General features: G+C 38.5%; 1 protein-coding gene and 1 pseudogene across 1 annotated transcript in view; both read right to left on the reverse strand.

Annotated features, from left to right (window-relative positions):
- The window catches only part of HSD17B12 (hydroxysteroid 17-beta dehydrogenase 12), a 176,692-nt gene that overhangs the window by 138,269 nt on the left and 16,642 nt on the right, over window positions 1–21,781 (reverse strand). The gene's annotated exons all lie outside the window — the stretch shown is intronic.
- On the reverse strand, window positions 466–963 carry LOC108519260 (60S ribosomal protein L23a-like; annotated as a pseudogene).

Consider the following 21,781-nt stretch of genomic DNA (forward strand, 5'->3'; position numbering starts at 1 on the left):
TTTTGGAAGTCTTTGTCCTTTATTGGGCAAGGAGTGAGGGAAGCAGACAGACCGGTTGGACATAGTAGATGGTTGTAATAGGACAAAATGCTACCTGAAAGCCAGCCAACCCACACTCCCCTGAAATGGATGCTAATACCCTTCAAACTCTGGGCATTGGTTGTCTTTCAGGGATAAAAGATGGGGTTCTTGTAAAGCTTCTTGTTACCCTCAACCATGGAGGCAAGTTCTGAGTTCTGGTTTTCCTACAACACTAACTCTAGTCACATAGATCTCTGGAGTGATCAAACATGGTGGAGTGGCAGGGTGAGTGTTCCAAAAGGATAAGTAAAACAGGAGTCTTGACCAAGCCCTGTCACAATGTCAATGCCTGTGTATGGCCTCCCAGCCCAACCAGAAACTGACAGAGGCATGTATATGGTGAAAAGATACACATATATTTAGAATTAGCCAGCTGGACTCCATTTAGATGATCCCAATTTTGTTGGCAACATCCACAGCAGTGTAATCAGGAGCCAGTGGAACATAGGCCTTCTTCTCTCCATCAGGCTGAATCAGGGTGTTGACCTTGGCCACATCAATGTCATAGAGCTTCTTCACAGCCTATTTGATCTGGTGCTTGTTGGCTTTAACATCCACAATGAACACAAGCATGTTGTTGTCGTCTATCTTCTCCATGGCAGACTCAGTGGTCAGCGGAAACTTGATGATAGCATAGTGGTCAAGCTTGTTTCTCCCGGGGGCACTCTTCTGAGGACACGTGGGCTGCCTCCGGAGTCTCGGTGTCTTGGGCCGCCAGAAGGTGGGTATCTCGGGCCGCCGGAAGGGGCCGCCGGAAGGTGGGTGCGGGTCTTATTTTTTTGGGGCTGTGAACACCTTTCAACACTGCCTTCTTGGCTTAGCCTTCGCTTTGGCTTCGGCTTTAGGAGGGGTAGGAGCTTCCTTCTTTGCTTTCGGTGCCATCTTGTGAAAAGGCTATGCAAGGTATATTTTTTCACACATGGGGTAAGAGACTTAGTAACATGTGCCCAGATGAATTTCAAAATTGCTATGGAACAGTGCTTCCAATTCTTCCTCTTTTTAAATGGGAGCGACTACTACAGTTTTCTTGCCCCTGTCTCACCACTGTATGTTGGATGGGGGATGTGAGACAGAGGCAGGAAACTTATCTTTTCATTCACAGATTTCTACATCTAAGGAAGCTGTACTGGAGCAGCTGTGCCTAAGAAATCTCATACGCATCTGGACTTTAGTTAGATGAAAAGATACTGGACTCCAGGTTGATGCCATAATGAGATAAGACTTCTAAGAGAGGAGTAGGTATATTCTGCATGTGTAAGAAATGTGAATTGTTATGTTCAGAGGGCAGACTGTAGCAGACTACTTCCAAAGATAGCTGCAACAATACCTTCTATCTCATGCCACTTTGCTATAGGAACTTGACATTCTCCCATCAAAAGGTAGAATATTTTCCCTTCCACTTAAATCTAAGCTGGTCCTGTGGCTTGCTTTGACCAACATAATTTGGTAGAACTGGCTGGGCGCAGTGGCTCATGCCTGTAATCCCAACACTTCGGGAGGCCAAGGTGGGCGGATTGCTTGAAGCCAGGAGTTTGAGACCAGCCTGAGCAACACAGCGAAATTCCATCTCTACTTAAAATACAAAAATGACCTGGGTGTGGTGGCACATGCCTATAATCCCAGCTTCTTGGGAGGCTGAGGTATGAGAATTGCTTAAACCCAGGAAGCAGAGGTTGCAGTGAGCCAACATGGTGCCACTGCACTCCAGCCTGGACAACAGAGCAAGACTCTGTCTCAAAAAAAAAAAAAAAAAAAGAATGTGGCAGAACTGACAGTGTATGACTTTCAGATCAAAGCCTTAAGATATCTTACAACTTCTGTTTTCACCTTGGAACAATCTCAGTACCATGTAAGGAAGCTCAACCTAGTCTAGTGAATAATGAGAGATCACATGGAAGAAAACTGAGGCTTCCTAGGTAACAACTAGTATCAAGACCCCAGACACGGAGGTGAGGCCATCATGAACCCTCTACCCCAGCCAATACCATGTGGAATAGAAAAAAGTTGTCTCCAATAAGCCCTGCCCAAACTCCAGATCCACAAAATCATAAGCAATAATTTTTTTTTAATCACTAAGTTTTAGGATAGTTTGTTATATAGCAGTATGTATCTAAGACACTGGAGACAAGGCTAATCTGAATAATGGAAATGTGTGAATTCTTGAATTTTTAAAAAACACATTTCTAATATGGTTTAAGCATTCACAGTGACTTTTAGGATAACAGCCTAGGATTCATTCCTTCATACACCAAATATTTACTGAGCTTCTAATATATGTCAGGTACTGTTCTAGGCCCTCGGAAAACAGTGAATTAAAGTCCTTATGGAATTGATATTCCAGTAAGAGGAACAAAAACAGGCTTCTAAGATCTGCTTTAATAAGTAAGATGATTTCTTATTAGCACATCAATATTGTAAGTTAGTGTTTGCCAAATAACTAAATCTAGTCTTAACTTTCTCCTTGAAATCGTTACTTGGATGCTTTATTGCTGTACCAGGAGCTATTTTTAGCCCAGCCTTTCTTCAGACTGAGCTAGAAAAAAAGCAAGGTCAAAATGATATAAGACCACTAGCAAATTTTGTGCACCTGAATATTCAGGTACCTTCTATGTACTAAATTTATTCTGATTTAGAACACTAGCACTTTCTCACCTTTACTCCTGACATATCCTCTTCTGGGGCACCCTTCCCCTGCCTCCTTCACCTGGGAAACTCCTGACTCCCTCAGGTCTCACCACCATGCCAGATGTTTCTCTTTCTTCTTTCACTGCATCCTATGCATATATATATATATATATAAAATCTTATTGAGTACAGTATAATTTATTGTTTCTTTGTTTAACTGTCCCAACTAGATTGTTAATTCCTCCAGGGGAGGAACTGTTCTTTCATTCCTAACATAGAAATCTACATGAATAGTAAGGTAATCAATAGTAAGTGATCAATAAGTGTTTGCGAAATGAATGAGCCTTAAAATCTTGATTAAATCATCGTTCTCTTGTCTGTAGAATGGGGCTAATATTCCAAGGAGAAGATGAAATTGCAACTGCCTGGCAAATTATAAAGCATTGTTCAAGTGTTTTATCATTATTTACCAGACATAAGCACAAATTGCCTCTTTATAATACCCAAATTTATCCTCAAAGTAGGAAGACTTGCTATACTTAAGGACACAGAAAAGCATACCAACTTTCAAATAAAATTCGTACACAGTAGATATAAGTTCTGGTTTGTGGTTGCTCTTGTTTTGGTTTCATCAGTCCCTCCATTTTGCAATCACCTGTTGTATGCTATCTGCATTTTAACTCAAAAGCACAGAAGAAAACCTTCAGGGTTTGAGACACATCCAAAGGGTAAATGCAATTTAATCTATGGGTTTGTTAAAAAGTCAGAGGATTTTTAAAATTAAGTTAAGTTTCAGGTTTAACCTAAACTTAACTTAATTTTCAGAACACAATTCCTCTTCTTTTCACATAAATGTGGCTATTTGAAAACAAGGTGTTTGCATGTTACAGTACCTCAGGCAGGATTATAAAAGTTCAAAGGACTAAACAGATACACACATGCACCATCAGAGTCATAATTCAATCCCTGATACATCTATCACCTAGCAAGAGGACGTAAAATCAATGCAGTCCAACATGGTAACCACTAGATACATGTTGCTATTAATTTAATTTTTAATTAAAATGAAAAAATTAAAAATTCAGTTCATCAGTCACACTGGCCACATTTCAAGCTCTCAAGAGCTGGTGACTACCAAATTGTACGGTGTAGATACAGAATAGTTCCATCATCATAAAAAGTTCTGTTGTATAACAGTGCCTTCAATGAGTAAAACATAGGTTTCATATCAAATTACTGAGATAATTTTTCTAATATGATTTCTAATATTCTCCGCCTGCAGTAATGAAAACAGTGTGATATTTCTGAAGAAATGTTAAACAAAGGGGTAGTCTGGAAAGACATCACTTTTTCAAAGGCTGACATCATTCTTAGAAGTGACTAATACTCCAATTAAGGATAATTCACTTTGTTTAGCAAAGTTTTCTCACTATAATACAGACCATTTGTTAACGCGGTGAACTCAAAATCTGAGAGAGGTTTCAGTCAATTTAGAAAGTTAATTTTGCCAAGGAAGCACCCGTGACACAGCCTCAGAAGCTGTACCCCAAAATAGTTGGGGTACAGCTTGCTTTTATACATCTTAGGGAAGACATATACACCAATCAGTACATGTAAGATTTACATTGGTTAGATCTAGAACGGTAGGACAACTCAGTGTGGGGGAGGGGCTTCTAGATCATAGGTAGATTTAAACATATTGTGACCGGCAATTGGTTGAAAGAGTTATTATCAGAGAAAAAAATGTCTGGGTTAAGATAAGGGGTTGTGGAGACCAAGGTTTTTTGGTTGTTTTTTTTTATTTTTTGAGACGGAGTCTCACTCTGTCGCCAGGCTGGAGTGTAGTGGCACCATCTCAGCTCACTGCAACCTCCGCCTCCCAGGTTCAAGCAATTTTCCTGCCTCAGCCTCCCAAGTAGCTGGGACTACAGGTGCACGCCACCACGCCCAGCTAATTTTTGTATTTTAGGTAGAGACGGGGTTTCATCGTGTTAGCCAGGATGGTCTCAAGCTCCTGACCTCGTGATCCGCCTGCCTCAGCCTCCCAAAGTGCTGGGATTAGAGGCATGAGCCACCGAGCCAGGCAAAGACCAAGGTTTTATCATACAGATGAAGCCTCCAAGTAGCAGACTTCAGAGAAAATAGATTGTAAATGTTTCTTATCAGACTTAAGGTCTGTGTTGATGTTAATGCCTGAGGGTTTTAATGAGGCATGTCCAACCCCTACTTCATGGCCTGAGTCAGTCTTTCAGGTTAAATTTTAGAATGCCCTTGCTGATGAGGAAGTCCATTCAGATGGCTGCAGGGGGCTGGGGACCCTTCAAATTTTATTTTTGCTTTACAATGTATGTCTTTATCATCACCATCTTTGAAGTTTGGGTTAAGACAGCAATTTTCTAAAAGCTTTCCCATTTGAAAAGTCTGAAAATTTTCTTCAAATTAATACATCACACTGTAAGCCAGGCGTGGTGGCTCATGGCTGTAATCCTAGCACTTTGGGAGGCCAAGGTGTACAAATCACTTGTGCCCAGGAGTTTGAGACCAGCCTGGGCAACAAGGCAAAAACCCAGCTCTACTAAAAATGCAAAAATTAGTCAGGTGTGGTAGTACACACGTGTAGCCACAGCTGTTTGGGAGGCTGAGGTGGGAGAATCACTTAAACCCGGGAGGTTGATGCTACAGTAAGCCGTGATTATACCACTGCACTCCAGCCTGGGCAACAGAGCAAGACCCTGTCTCAAAAAAAAAAAAAAAAAAAAAAAACCAACCAAACAAACAAAAAAACACACTATAGTTTTAAAAGTACTCTATCTGCTAAAAATATAGGAAGCACACATTATTCTAATACCTAAATGTTAGTTCTGTAAAGCCTAACTTTAGAATGTGCTTTTGAATAGCTTCTTTCTAAAGATAAAATAAATATCTGTGCAAATGTAACTAAATTTATAAAATGATACACTAATCCAGTACTAAGATTTATATTTATATGCATGAAGTAAGTTCTTTTCTTTTGAAATATTAAGCTTTCAAAAGCATGATTTAAAGGTAGTTTACAGAAATCCCACAAATTCAATGAAATTTTCAGAGTTTCTAAGAACAATGGTAAATTATTTATCTACTTTAAAAAGACTGACAACTAGTCCGGTGGCTCATGCCTGTAATCCTAGCACTTTGGGAGACTAAGGTGGGTTGATCACTTGAGGTCAGGAGTTCAAGACCAGCCTGGCCAATATAGTGAAATCCTGTCTCTACTAAAAGTACAAAAATTAGCCAGGCATGGTGGCACATGCACCTGTAGTCCTACCTATTTGGGAGGCTGAGGCAGGAGAATCACTTGAACCCAGGAGGCGGAGGTCGCAGTGAGCTGAGATCGTGCCATTGCACTCTAGTCTGGGCAACAGAGCAAGACTGTCTCAAAACAAAACAAAACAAAAAAAACCCTGACAACTAAGTATTTTTGCTCTAGGCTCTCTTGGGAGGGCAAAATATGGTTCATTTCAAAATACTAGATTAAAACCCCAAAGAAACTTCATTTTAATAAAAATCGTCTTCAATATAAATCTTTAGGAAGTCTTCAGTGCTCATTAGCACCCTCTAGAGTCAGTTATAGTTCAGAATGAATCAGATCTTAAAACACAATAATTCATTATTTAAAATAAAATAAAATATAGATGAATTATTTTAAGGAACTTAAATCGCATATCATTTCCCCTCAAGAATTTCCAAATTTATCGCTAAAAGTTCACATATCCTGCTTTTTCTAAAAGTGACTTCACTCTGGCAGTGTCTCTGAGATATTTATGTTATTTTGCAAAAGATGGTTCGAGTAAAAGATACTACCATTTCGAAAGTCTACCATGCAAGGATCCCTGCTTTAAAACCTATAAGTCAAGTATTTTTATGTCTAATTGTCCCAAATGTGCCTAAATTTTAATAATCACTCTAACTGTAAAAAGGTTTGCAGAAGATATGCTCCATTAAAATAAGATAAAGAAGGAAACATATTTCTTGAGTATGTAGAAAACTTCAAATGACAACTCATTGTAAGGACAGTTGGCTCAGGTTTTTGTAAGAGTTAAGAAAAAGAAAGCCTCTGTTTACTGTTTCTCAACTATCACCCACTATATTCTTTTAGGGAAACGTATCTCCCAATTTCTACCAACATGAAACCATCAAGCCTCCTTTAACATTTTAGCTTCAACTGAGTGATCTAGTTCTCCCTCCCTAGAAGGGCAGAAACACAGGCAGTCTAGCATCCCCTAACCCTGGCTCCATTCCGCAGCCCAGAGTTGCACACGTACCAGCCCATGTTCTGAACATGTGCCTCTGTAACCCTCTCAGATGCTCAGTTACACATAGTCACCATTCACACTGATGAAGCCCAGTGTTCACCAAGAGATCAGGTTCAGGCCAAGCCACAGAGGTCAGGCCAACTCTTTCCCTTTTCTATTCAAAAAAGGGGGGAGTCGTAGTCAATTAACAGTTTTCTGAGTGCTTTGAATATACAAGTAGCAGCAAAACATTTCTTGTTTATATCCACTTAATTTAAGGTTTTCTTTAGTCTGTTCAAAAAATTTTTTAAATTTAAAGTTATTATTTGAGTTCATTCTAGGGGAGAAAAAAAATCCAATTACTCACATCCTATTAGACTTGCCTAATGTTTCAAAAACTGAATACATCCTACCAGAGGGGACAAAAGGCTGAAAAGAATTGCATCAAAGACATTAAGCCAGAGAACTGATAATATATCCTTCTTTGATTTATCAACAAACTCATAAAGAGGAGGACTTATGCATAATAGTCTTGCTCATGGGCCAGGTGCAGTGGCTCACACCTGTAATCCCAGTACTTTGGGAGGCCAAAGCAGGCGGATCACCTGAGGTCAGGGGTTTGCAACCAGCCTGGCCAACATGGCAAAACCCCGTCTCTACTAAAAACACAAAACTTAGCCGGGTGTGGTGGCACGTGCCTGTAATCCCAGCTACTCGGGAGGCTCAGGCAGAAGAATCACTTGAACCTGGGAGGCAGAGGTTGCAGTGAGCCAAGATTGCACCACTGTACTCCAGCCTGGGTGACAGAGCGAGACTCTGTCTCAAAAAAAAGAAAAAAAAAAGTCTTGTTTATGAGGAGTGAAAACAACTTCTTTCTTTTATGTAGAAAAAAAGCTACGCAGCTTGAACTTTACCTGGCTGTGTTACATCCTCTCCTCTCTGCTCCTTCTTACCTGAGCTATTTCACTGCCCTGTGTTTTCTCCACTGGAGGGCACAGTTAGCTTAAAAACAAAAAAAGGTGAAATCTCATTTGGTCTGTTGTATAGTTCCAGAAAAAGCATGGGCGAGAAAGGTTATAGTTGCTATTGGGAATGATGTTTTAGTAATATTTCGGAATTTATCTCTGTTATCCTTGAAAACCATTATAAAAGATAATCACTAATTGGCTAATAGCCAAATATGCTCCAAATATCACTATCTATGAAGTATAAATAAAATATGAGGTAGAAAACAAGGAAGATAAAATACAATGGTAGAAATGATCCATTTTAGGCACAGAGTAACCTACATACAAATAGAAATTCTCCTTTTCAACAATAGTACACCCAGCTACTGTGGTCCCAGTAAGACATCTCCATGAGAATGTGGTGTTGAACCATTCAGTTCTTTTGCAATGATAAAATTCAGATGTTCAGCAAAAATGGGGTTATTCTTATTTTTTGCATAATTATTTTAGAGTTGATCCAATAGGGGATGCAATTCAGCATTTCATTCACAGCTGCCTTTTCTTTATAAACCTAATCAATCCTGAGGGTGTACTGCAACATATTTTCAGTATGTTTAGGAGAAAGATTAATAAAGAGATACATAGTTACTGCCCTTCTAGATAAAGTCAATAAATGTATAGTTTTCAGAGAGATGTGTAAAACAGCAGACTACTGTTGTTTTAAAAATTGCTTTAGAATAAAATGTTATTCATCTTCAGCTTACCAAAAAGCTTTCCAAGCTTTTATTTGTGTTAAAAGTAATGTGATTACCTCTATGCTGTTACTCAGGATATCATGTTTTATTAGGTCAACTGACAAAATATTATAACTTATGCTATGGGACCAAATGTTTGCATCCCCCCAAATTTATATGTTGACGTTTAAATCCCCAATGTGATGGTATCTGGGGGTGGGGCCTTTGGGAAGTAATTATTAATGGGATTAATGCCCGTACAAGAAAAGACACAAGCATGTGACGACGCAATGAAAGACAGCCATCTGCAAACCAGGAAGCATGCCCTCACCAGACATCAGAAGCCTTGATCTTGGACTTCCCAGCCTCCATAATTTTTAGAAATAAATTTGTTTTGTTTTAGCCATCTAGTCTATAGTATTCTGTCATAGCAGCCCAAACTGACCAAGACAACTTAGTTTTTTGTTAGATAGTCCACGTTAATTTTTGTAAAGTAACAAGTGGGGCAGAAATAACAGGTGAGATTAAGTCTTCAAAAAAAATTATCCTAAACATCATGTATATTTAAACAAAGTATGCATGTTATTTGAGAAGTGATTCACTAAAGAAACCATAATTCTACACAATTCAATGGCTGCCAGACCCAACCTCTGCACTTCTAAGAGAAGAGGGAATTCCATTTGCCTGGTAACACACCTGATAACTCCCAATCCTTTTCCCTACTTATTTAAATTGTGACTATCTCTCAGAAGCAAATTCTAGGCAAAGGGATAAATTAGTACAAAGTTTGTGCTGTAAATACACAAGGAATGGCAAGGAGGTCAGTATGGTTGGAGTGGAGTAAAGAAATTCCATTCAAGTCTCAGTCTAAACGTCAACTTAATGAGAAAATCTTCCCTAACCATCATCCTATGTAAAGAAGCAGAGATATATACTTCCTCTCCATCCTCCTCTATTATTCTATCATCTACTTTATTTTTCTTCTTAGTACATTTCACCACCAAACTTACCAAATGTCTGCTTATTGTCCATCTTTCCTCATTAAAATGCAAGCTCCATGACAGCAGACTTTGCCCATTTTATTCACTGCTATGCCCCTAGGCATTGCAAAGTGTCTGACATACCAGTGGTGATCAATCAATTTATTGAATCAGTTAAATAAAATAACTATGGGAGTATAGAGAGAACCTAAGAACAGATGATATAACTTCCCTGATGTTATATCTTACTCTTGATGATATATCTATGATATATGTAATATCCTTGATATGAGGCATCGGTATCAAATAAGGGGCAGAAGTGATAGTAATATAAAAATATAACAAAAAAATGGAAAAAGAGGCATAAAACTTTCAAAATTAAAACCTGTAATAATAGCTTTCCTATTCTTCTTGTACTTGACTTTGGCCCATTATCAAAGAATCAAGATTCTTTTACTAGTCAGTATAATACTGTACCTTAAATATAGGAAATGTCGTCTTTCCAAGACCCAGTGAGTGTTTCTCCTATAAAACTAGAAGGCAGGAAAAGAATGCACACCCACCCCCTACAACACACACACACACACACACACACACGCACACACACCCACACACACCTTCATTCACACAGACTGAGGTCTTTTTTTTCTGTTTTGATGCAGAGTTTCACTTTGTTGCCCAGGCTGGAGGGCAGTGGTGCGATCTTGGCTCACTGCAGCCTCCACCTCCCAGGTTCAAGCAATCCTTCTACCTCAGCCTCCCGAGTAGCTGGGATTACAAGTGTGTGTCCTAATGACGGCTAATTTTTGTATTTTTAATAGAGACGGGGTTTCACCATCTTAGCCAGGCTGGTCTCTAACTCCTGATCTCAAGTGATCTGCCCACTTCGGCCTCCCAAAGTGCTGAGATTACAGGCATGAGCCACCACGCCAGCCTGAGGATTCATTTCTTATTATCCTAGAGTCCTTTTAGACTTGGGCCTTATATTACTACTATTAAAGATAAACAATCTCTATCTTCTTTTTTAAAGCCATATTTATACACACACATCAGGCTCTCCTGGTTCTTAAAGTCTACATCAGTATGGACATATCCCCACCCCACCAGGGATGCAAAGTAGAGTCCATGTCCCTGAGTTCCAAACATCTTTGCTCCAGCTTTTCAGTGACCCAGATGGTACATTTCCCCACCATTTCTATTTTAAAAATAAAGAAATCTACCAGCCTGGGCAATACAGCGAAACCCTGTCTCTACAAAAAATACAAAAATTAACAGGGAGGGATGGCATACACCTGCAGTTCCAGCTACTAGAAAGGCAGAGGTGGGAAGGATTATTTGAGCCGGGGAGGTCAAGACTGCAGTGACCATGCCACTGCATTCCAGCCTGGGTGACAGAGCAAGACCCTATCAAAAAAAAAAAAAAAAAAGAGAGAGGGAAAGAAATTTAAATGCCATTGAATCTGTAACCTCACACTTCCCAAACCAGAAGCATCTGAAATGGATTTCACAACCTTTATACTTAACACATTAATATGGAAAAATGGCACAGTTAAGATGATACCCCCAGCATAATGAATACAATTGACTTCTTATTGGCTTTAGAACGTAATTAGAGAGAAATATGCACAAAGGAAAGTAATGTATCCCCATATACATGTACCCACTCAGCCTCACTTCATAGCCAGTCCTGATCCTTTTCAAATTCAATTGAACTACTTTGGGCCACAGTCCCCCAGATTACCAGGTACTTGCTAAAAATATTTAGAGTAACTAAAAGCAGAGCATCCTAAGAAACTTACTTCAATTTAATTAAAAAGCCAATATTCCTGAATCATTTGTTAATAGTTCTCAAAGAATAATGGCAATCAGACAATTCCCACATACCTCCACTCTTTGGTTTTATAAACTATACACCTGGGCACTAAAATAATTTAACAACCTGATATGGACAAGAACTCAATAACAAGCATAATCAAGAATGAGACTTTATTTATTCAGTGAGACTTGCAACCATATCCCACACAGAAGTCTTGTCCTTTCATCTGCTTCTGTATTCAAATGAATAGCAATAAATTAGGTTCACCCAAAACCCACAGGACTTTAAATCAATTATAACACTTCATTTGAAACAAGAAAATTTCCCTCCTTTTTTATTGAATCTGTAGCTTAGGATGCTTTCAGCTGAAACTAACAGAAATACCCTTTAAAAAAAAATGGAATTTTTGGCCGGGCGCGGTGCCTCATGCCTGTAATCCCAGCACTTTGGGAGGCCGAGGCAGGTGGATCACGAGGTCAGGAGATTGAGACTATCCTGACTAACATGGTGAAACCCCATCTCTACTAAAAATACAAAAAATTAGCCGGGCGTGGTGGTGGGCGCCTGTAGACCCAGCTACTCGGGAGGCTGAGGCAGGAGAATGGCGTGAACCCGGGAGGTGGAGCTTGCAGTGAGCCAAGACCGCACCACTGCACTCCAGCCTCGGCGACAGAGCGAGACTCTGTCTCAAAAAAAAGAAAAAAAAAAGGGAATTTTTTATCTCAAAATAACAGGAAACAAAATAACAGGAAACAGGCACTTCCAGAGTGGGCAAACTGAGTGGGTCACGGATAGCATCAAGGTCCCAGAAGCTTTCCATCTTTCTTCTCTGCGATCTCAGGGTGTTGGTTCTTCCCCCAGTTTATTCCGTCTGATCTTTAAGGTGGCTGCAGGTATCCCATTCTCACATAATAACAGGCTTTCTTCTACCTCTTCTTTTTTTTTTTTTTTTTTTTACCTTTTTTTGAGATGGAGTTTCGCTCTTGTGGCCCAGGCTGGAGTGCAATGGCGCGATCTTGGCTCACCGCCACCTCCGCCTCCCAGGTTCAAGCCATTCTCCTGCCTCAGTCTCCCTAGTAGCTGGGGTTACAGGCACGTGCCACCACGCCCAGCTAATTTTGTATTCTTCTGCCTCTTCTTAAAGCTCGGAAAGTCTTCTCAGAATCTCTCCCTCCAGCAAATCTCCTCTCACATCTCATTGTCCAGAACTGCGATATGCATGCTCCTAAACCAACCACTAGCAAGAGGAAAGAAATCACCAAAATAAGCTTAAGCTAATCAAGATTGGTCAACTTTTCCTAAAGTATATGATTATACGGTACCTACACAGATGTGGGATTCTGTCAACTAGCAACCAACTATATTTGCCACATCTTCCCCAAGTGTTGTAGTCACTCTGTACTGAGGAGACCATGTGGAAATCATCTCCCATTCAGTAGATCAGAATTAAATTATAAACAAGAAGAGACTAATTCATACTTTAACACAAACACAAACCTACAAGGTTCATTCAGTATTTAGTCAGCAGTCATTTGTATTTACTGAAAATATCTAAAACAGGCTAATCCATCAACTACCCTAAGAGGTTGCAGAAACTTTACTCACAAAGAAAGTACACATCAACTACACCAATTTATACCTCTAATCTACTATATTTTTAAAATTATCTCCTGGAATTAAGTGCTTTTCTACCTTTTCATCAGGCTTACTTTGTTGCTTTGCTTAAAGAAAATGAAATCCAAGGCAAATATTGCAATGGGAATTACAGCTAAGCTAGCGGTGCCTTGCCCATATCTCCTCTGACCATACCACCGTGGAGCACATTCAAAATACATCTCTTTGCCCAAGGATTTTGTGCCTACATCAAAATGAGGAAAACTTCAAATAAACCATCTAACAATGCATCTTAAAGAACTAGAAAAGCAAGAGCAAACCAAACCCAAAATTAGTAGAAGAAAAGAAATAATAAAGATCAGAGCAGAAATAAATGAAATGGAAATGGAAAAAAACAATACAAAAGATCAATAAAACAAAAAGTTTTGGTTTTTTTTTAAAGTTAAAACTGATAAACCTTTAGCCAGAATAAGAAAAACAGAGAAAGATACAAATAAATAAAAAATGATAAAGGAAACACTACAGATGATACTGCAGAAATTCTAAGAATCAGAAGTGGCTACAATGAGTAACTAGATGCCAATAAATTGGAAGATCTAGAAGAAATGGACAAATTCCTAGACACATACAACCTATCAACATAGAACCAGAAAGAAATCCAAAACCTAAACAGACCTATAACAAGAAATGAGACAAAAGCTGTAATAAAAAGTCTCCCACTAAAGAAAAGCCCAGGATTGGATGGGTTCACTACTGAATTCTACTATTGGAATATTTAAAGAAGCTAAATTCTAATTCTACTATTAGAAATATTTAAAGATGACATAATACCAATCCTTCTCAAACTATTCTGAAAAATAGAAGAGGACGGAATACTTTCAAACTCTTTCTATGAGGCCAGTATTACTCTGATATCAAAACTAGACAAAGGCACATCAAAAAAAAAGAAGAAGAAGAAGAAGAAAGCTATAGGCCAATTATCTCTAATGAATACTGATGCAAAAATTCTCTACAAAATACTAGCAAACAGAATTCAATGATACGTTAGAACAGGGGTGTTCAATCTTTTGGCTTCCTTGGGCCAAATTGGAAGGAGAAGAATTATCTTGGGCCACACATAAAATACACTAACATTAACAATAGCTGATGAGCTAAAGAAAGAAAGAAAGAAAGAAAGAAAGAAAGAAAGAAAGAAAGAAAGAAAAGAGAAGAAAAGAAAAGAAAAGAAAAAGAAATGCAAAAAAAATCTCATGTTTTGGAAAGTTTACAAATTTGTGTTGGGCCACATTCAAAGCCATCCTGGGCCACATGTGGCCCATGGGCCGCAGATTGGACAAGCTTGCATTAGAAAGATCCATCATGACCAAGTGGGATTTATCCCTGGGATGCAAGGATGGTTCAACACACACAAATCAATGAATGTGATACATCATATCAACAGAATAAAGGATAAAAGCCACATATTCCTTTCAGTTAATGCTGAAAAAGCATTCGATAAAATTAAATATCACTTCATGATAAAAAAAAAAACCTTCAAAAAACTGGGTATAGCAGGAACATACCTCAACAGCCCCTAAGCCAGCATTATACTGAATGGGGAAAAACTGAAAACCTTTCCTCTAAGATCTGGAACATGACAAAGATGCTGACTTTCACCACTGTTATTCAACATAGTACTGGAAGTCCTAGCTAGAGCAGTTGGACTAGAAAAATATATAAAGGACATCCAAGTTGGAAAGGAAGAAGTCAAATTATCCTTATTTGGAGATGATGTAATCTTACATTTGGAAAAACCAAAGGACTCCATGAGAAAACTATTAATATTAGAACTGATAGACAAATTCAGTAAAGTTGCAGATACAAAATCAACATACGAAAATAAGTAGCATTTCTATATGCCAACAGTGAACAATGTGAAAAGAAATTTAAAAGTAATCCCCTTTAAAATAGCCACCCATGAAATTAAATGCCTAGGAAATAACCAAAGAAGTGAAAGATCTCTATAATAAAAACTATAAAACACTGATGAAAGAAATTAAAGAGGACACCAAAAACTTGGAAGATATTCCATGTTCATGGATTGGAATAACTGATATTGTTAAAATGTCCATACTACCCAAAGCAATCTACCGATTCAATGTAATCCCTATCAAAATACCAATAATGTTCTTCACAGAAATAGAAAAAACAATCCTAAAATTTATACAGAACCACAAAAGAGCCAGAATAGCCAAAGCTATCCTAAGCAAAAAGGACAAAACTGGAAGAATCACATTACCTGACATCAAATTATACTATAGAGCTATAATAACTAAAACAGCATGGTATGGGCATAAAAGCAGACACAGTGACCAATGCAACACAATGGAGAACCCAGAAACAAATCCACACACCTACAGTGAACTCATTTTCAACAAAGGTGCCAAGAATATATACTGAGGACAGTCTCTTGAATAAATGGTGCTAGGAAAACTGGATATCTATATGTAGAAAAATGAAACTAGACCCCCTATCTCTTGTCATATGCAAAAATCAAATCAAAATGGATTAAAGACTTAAATCTAAGACCTCAAACTATGAAACTACCACAAGAAAACATTAGAGAAAATCTCAAGGACATAAGTCTGGGCAAAAATTTATTGAGCAATACCCTACAAGCACAGACAACCAAAGCAAAAATGGACAAATGGGATCACATCAACTTAAAAAGCTTCTGCTTTGTAAGCAGAATCAAATACAATCAAAGTGAAGAGACAACTCACAGAATGGGAGAAAATATTTGCAAACTACCCATCTGACAAGGGATTAATAACCAGAATATATAAGGAACCTAAACAACTCTACAGGAAAAAATCTAATAATCCAATCAAAAATGGGCAGAATATGTGTACAGACATTTCTCAAACGACAGACAAACGTCAAATAGGCGTATGAAAAGGTGCTCAACATCACTGATCATCAGAGAAATGCAAATCAAAACTACAATGAGATATTATCTCACCTCAGTTAAAATGGCATATATCCAAAAGAGAGGCAATAACAAATGCTGGCAAAGATGTGGAGAAAAGAAAACCCTTGTATACTGTTGGTGGGAATGTAAATTAGTACAACCACTGTGGAGAACAGTTTGGAGCTTTCTCAAAAAACTAAAAATTGAGCTACCATTTGATCCAGCAATCCCACTGCCAGGTATACACTCAAAATAAAGGAAATCAATATATTTGAGAGATATCTGCACTCTATGTTTGCTGCAGCACTGATTACAATAGCTAAGATTTGGTAGTAACCTAAGTGTCCATCAACAGATGAATGGATAAAGAAAATGTGGTAGATATACACAATGGAGTTCTATTCAGCCATAAAAAAGAATGAGATCCAGTCATTTACAACAACATGGATGGAACTGGAGATCATATATTAAGTAAAATAAGCCAGGCATATAAGACAAACATTGTATGTTCTCTTACTTGTGGGCTCTAAAACTCAAAATAATTGAACTCATGGACAGACAGCAGAAGGATGGTTACTAGAGGCTAGGAAGGGTAGTGGGGGACTGGGAGGGAGGTAGGGATGGTTAATGGGTACAAAAAAAAAGAAATACATAGAACGATTAAGACCTACCATTTGATAGCAGCACAACATGGTGACTGTAGTCAATAATAACTTAATTGTACATTTTTGTTTGTGATTCAAAAGATAAAAGGTTGAGGGAATGAATACCCCATTCTTCACGATGTGATTATTTCACATTGCATGCCTGTATCAAAATATCTCATGTACTCCAAAAATATACATACCTACTATGTACCCACGAAAATTACAAATTAAAAAATATATATAAATAAATAAATAAGGATGTTCCCTGGTGGCTGAAGCCAGCAATGCCAAGTACATGGGAGACTAGAAGTCCTAGGGAATTCATGCTCCTCCCCATCAACAGCCCTCATCCAGTGACTAAGGCCACTGGTGTATAAATACCCAAACTTCCCAGCCCCTCAGATACGAGTTCTGAAACTGGAGTTCTGCTCTAGCTCCAGAGTTACTGTGTGGGCTAAAGCTCCAGTGGGTCACAGTGCTTGATAATGCCCTGTGAATATAAACCATAGCTGGGTAAGATGATATCTCACTGTGGTTTTGACTTGCACTTCTCTGATGATCAGTGATGCTGAGCACCTTTTTATATGCCTGTTTGCCATTTGTATGTCTTGAGAAATGTCTGTTCAAATCTTCTGTCCATTTTTTGATTGGATTATTAGATTTTTGGCCAAATTGGCCGAATTCCCTTCTCTGTCTCCTCCCTACTGGTGTTTCTTGGGATCACCTTTCAAATAAACTGAACTTGAATCTGTGTCTCAACATCTGCTTCTAGGAGAACCCAAACTAAAATAGGAACACAAGAGAAGGGAAAATAAATGTCTCCATTTGCACTAACATTAACAAACAATTTGAAAAAAATAAAAGTGATTCACAATTTTCAAATATACATATTTTGAAGCTAAAATTATTAGAAGATTTGGATATATACTCCTTAGTATTTTTTAAAAATCGAATCAAAGTACATTCTGGAAAATATTTTCTCATTTCAAAGATGATACTTTTGCTACGGATATCTAAAAGGTACTATTATCACATTAACATCATAATTCATCAGAATCTAGCTTAAATAAAAATGAGAACATTCCTTTCTCACTTCCCTAGAGGAAAAAATGAAAATGAGAATAATAAAAGCCTTTAGCTAAAGAAAAGAACTCTAAATATCTTTTAGCATGAGATGGGAACAGTGGGGTATTGAGTGAGAAATGACAGGAACTTATAATTATCTCTCATAATAATGCTTATAATAAAATACTGGGATTTTAAACAGTTATGTCAAACTATGAAAGTCTTCCAATTATACCATAGAGAAATGATACTTCACTAACAATAATTTAACTGTATCTTTAGTCCACTGTAGTAACTAGCCATACATACCTTTTGTATATGTTAAAAATAAAGTTGAAGCTTAAGGCATCTCTTTAAAATACAGTTAGTGGTTAAGTTAGTTAAACTTTTAATTTAGAAACAAGCTTACATTAACAAAAATTGCTTTAAAAGACCTGTTATATCTGTTATAAAATTGATATATATTAAATAATCACATCAAGAGACTCAGGTGTTGATCACAGCAAAGTTGCAACAGATCCCAAAATAAATCTTGAAGCAACCTGAACCTCACACAAGCCGATCAACTCACGAGACAATTCTAGTTTTAGGTTTCTAATTGAAAGGGGAAGAGAGGAAAAGGCCCAATGACTTTGTATGTGCATAATGCTTTGTACTTTCTGCCACACTTCCAAAGACTCTTAATATCTTAGACAAAGTAGGGATTTGTTAACACATTTGACAGATGGAAAAAAACAGAATAGCTGATCGAAGATTCCACACTAATAAGTGCCAAAGGTGGGAAGGTAAGATATGAACTCAGGTCCCGTGATAATCCTGTACCCGTTTTTTCCACTATACCTCCTGCCCAAAGAGAAAATAGCAAACTGATTGACCCAACTACAGCAATATGTGCTACATAGAATACACTCAACTTATTAAAAAATAACGTTTTCCTTTTCCTAAACTATTACATGCTGAGGCACCAAACTTTTCTGTAGACTATAAAATATAGCATATAATTTAGAACAACTTAAATGATGGCTACACCAAAGGACTTAGGCTCAGCTTGGTGCGAATCTACAGTAAGACTGATATCCACTTAGAACCTGTCAGAAATCAACCTCATTATTTTTTCCCAAAGTCTGTTCCTTCTCTTGCTGTTTATGTCAGTGCCCAGAGCTCAGACACCTCACAGTCCTTTTGGACTCTGCTGTCTCCCTAAGCCTCACAACCATAAGTTTATGACAAGGGCCCATGACTTTATCTCCTATCTCTTTCTTGTCTGACTCCCTCTCCCAGTCCATCTCAGTTTCCTTAATCCAAGCCACCACCACCTAATGCCCGGTTTACCATCACCAGTCTCCTGCTGGCCTCCCCACCTCCTGAGTTGCTGCTTCCACATCCATTCTCCAAAATGCCAGAGTAAACTGTCCTAAGTACAAAGTTGATCATGACACTCTACTGCTTAAAATCTTTCAACAACTTCCCACTGTCCTTAGGATAAACAAACTCTTACTGTAGATTCAAGGGCCTGTAGGATCTGGCCCCCTGCCTACATTTCTCTAGTCTTATCTCTTACCTCTCTCCTCTCAGGATTCTCAGCCTCAGCTCTCCCAACCTTCTTTTAGAAAAGCTTCCTGAAATGTTCTGTTTCCTCAAGGTCTTCACCCAAGGTGTTCTCACTGCTTGAAACAGTCCCCTGTCCTCCAAACCCCCTCACCTGCCCATCTCTAACTTATCAATGCCGTTTAGCATAGTGGCTAAGAGAGGAAATTGAGGAGACAGACTTCAGTTCAAAGCCCAAGTGCTCCTCCGCTTACCATGTGACTTTGGGAAAACTGCTTGACCTCTCTATATTTTAGTTCTCTTTTACTAAAACAGGGATATTAATAGGATCTATCTTATTAGATTATGTGTAGACTAAATGAGTCAATTAAGATATTTAGAAAAGTACCTGGAACATGGTAAGCTTTTTAATAAACATTATGTTTTATTACCATTATGAACATCATAATCTTCTACTTTTCTTCCACATATTGGATTAAATGTTGCTTCTTCCAGAAAACCTTCCTTAAGCCCCTGAACTAGGTTAGTGCCCCCATAGCTGGCTCCTATAACACTTTTTGGAGCTGCTTATATAATGTCTGTGTCTTCTGTCGGACCAGCAGAGATAGAGACCATGGCTTTCTTTTTTTGTTTGTTTTACTTCAAGTTCTGGGATATGTGTGCAGAATGTGAAAGTTTGTTACGTAAGTATATATGTGTCATGGTAGTTTGCTGTACCTATCAACCCATCATCTAGGTTTTAAGCCCCACATGCATTAGCTATTTGTCCTGATGTTTTCCCTCCCCCTTGCCTCCTACCCCCCAACAAGTCCTGGTGTGTGCTGCTCCCCTCTCTGTGTCCATGTGTTGTCATTGTTCATCTTTCATTTATGGGTGAGAACATGTGGTGTTTAGTCCTCTGTTCCTGTGTTACTTTGCTGAGGATGATGACTTCCAGTTTCATCCATGTCCCTGTAAAGGACATGATCTCATTCCTTTTTTGGCTGCATAGTATTCCATGGTGTATATATACCACATTTTCTTTATCCAGTCCATCATTGATGGGCATTTGAGTTGGTTCCATGTCTTTGCTATTGTAAATAGTGCTGCAATCAACATATGTGTCCATGTGTCTTTATAGTAGAATGATTTATATTCCTTTGGGTATATACCCAGTAATGGGATTGCTCAACTGGTATTTCTGGTTCTAGATCCTTGAGGAATTGCCACACTGTCTTCCACAATAGTTGAACTAATTTAGAGTCCCACTAAACGTGTAATAGTGTTCCTATTTCTCCACAGCCTCGCCAGCATCTATTGTTTCTTGACTTTTTAATAATCGCCATTCTGGCTGGCATGAGATGATATTCCATGGTGGTTTTGATTTGCATTTCTCTAAAGATCAACGATGTTGAGCTTTTTTCATATGTTTGTCGGCCGTATAAATGTTTTTGAGAAGTGTCTGTTCATATCCTTTGCCCACTTTTTGATGGGTTTTGTTATTTTTTCTTATAAATTTGTTTAACTTGCTTGTGGATTCTGGATATCAGACCTTTGAGACCATGGCTTTCTTGTTCACCACTATATTCTCATACCCAGCACAGGGCCTAGCATATAATCACCACACAATGAATATTTATCTGCTCCATAAAAAAGAACAAGATCATGTCCTTTGCAGGAACATGGATGGAGCTAGAGGCCATTATCTTTAACAAACTAATACAGGAACAGAAAACCAAATACCACATGTTCTCACTTTTAAGTGGGAACTATAATAAATGATGAGAACATGGACACACAGAGGGAAACAACATACACATGGGCCTTTTGGAGGGTGGAAGGTGGGAGGAGGGAGAGGATCAGGAAAAATAATGGGTACTAGGCTTAATACCTCAGTGATGAAATAATATGTAAAACAAAATTCCATGACACAAATTTACCTATGTAACAAATGTGCACTTGTACCCCTGAACTTAAAATAAAAGTTAGAAATATATTTATTTATTTATCTGCCAAAGGAATGACCCAACCCAACTGTTTAATTACTACAAAGGTCATCCAGATGGCCAACTAAAATCTAAATTTCTTCTGGTAGAACCTAAACCCATTTTCCTCCTTCCTCATCATTTAAAGGACTTAAAAAAAAAAAAAAAGAAGACGACTAATTAGAACATCCTCTTTAGTCTATTGCCTCTTTAAGAATCATCATTAAAAGGTATCATTTAGGCCGGGTGCGGTGGCTCAAGCTTGTAATCCCAGCACTTTGGGAGGCCGAGACGGGCGGATCACAAGGTCAGGAGATCGAGACCATCCTGGCTAACACGGTGAAACCCCCGTCTCTACTAAAAAAAATACAAAAAAAAACTACCCCGGCGAGGTGGCGGCGCCTGTAGTCCCAGCTACTCGGGAGGCTGAGGCAGGAGAATGGCGTAAACCCGGGAGGCAGAGCTTGCAGGCTTGCAGTGAGCTGAGATCCGGCCCCTGCACTCCAGCCTGGGCGACAGAGCCAGACTCTGCCTCAAAA

Source organism: Rhinopithecus bieti, unplaced genomic scaffold (assembly GCF_001698545.2).
Source record: "Rhinopithecus bieti isolate Rb0 unplaced genomic scaffold, ASM169854v2 scaffold_46101, whole genome shotgun sequence".
In the NCBI taxonomy this organism is placed as follows: Eukaryota; Metazoa; Chordata; class Mammalia; order Primates; family Cercopithecidae; genus Rhinopithecus; species Rhinopithecus bieti.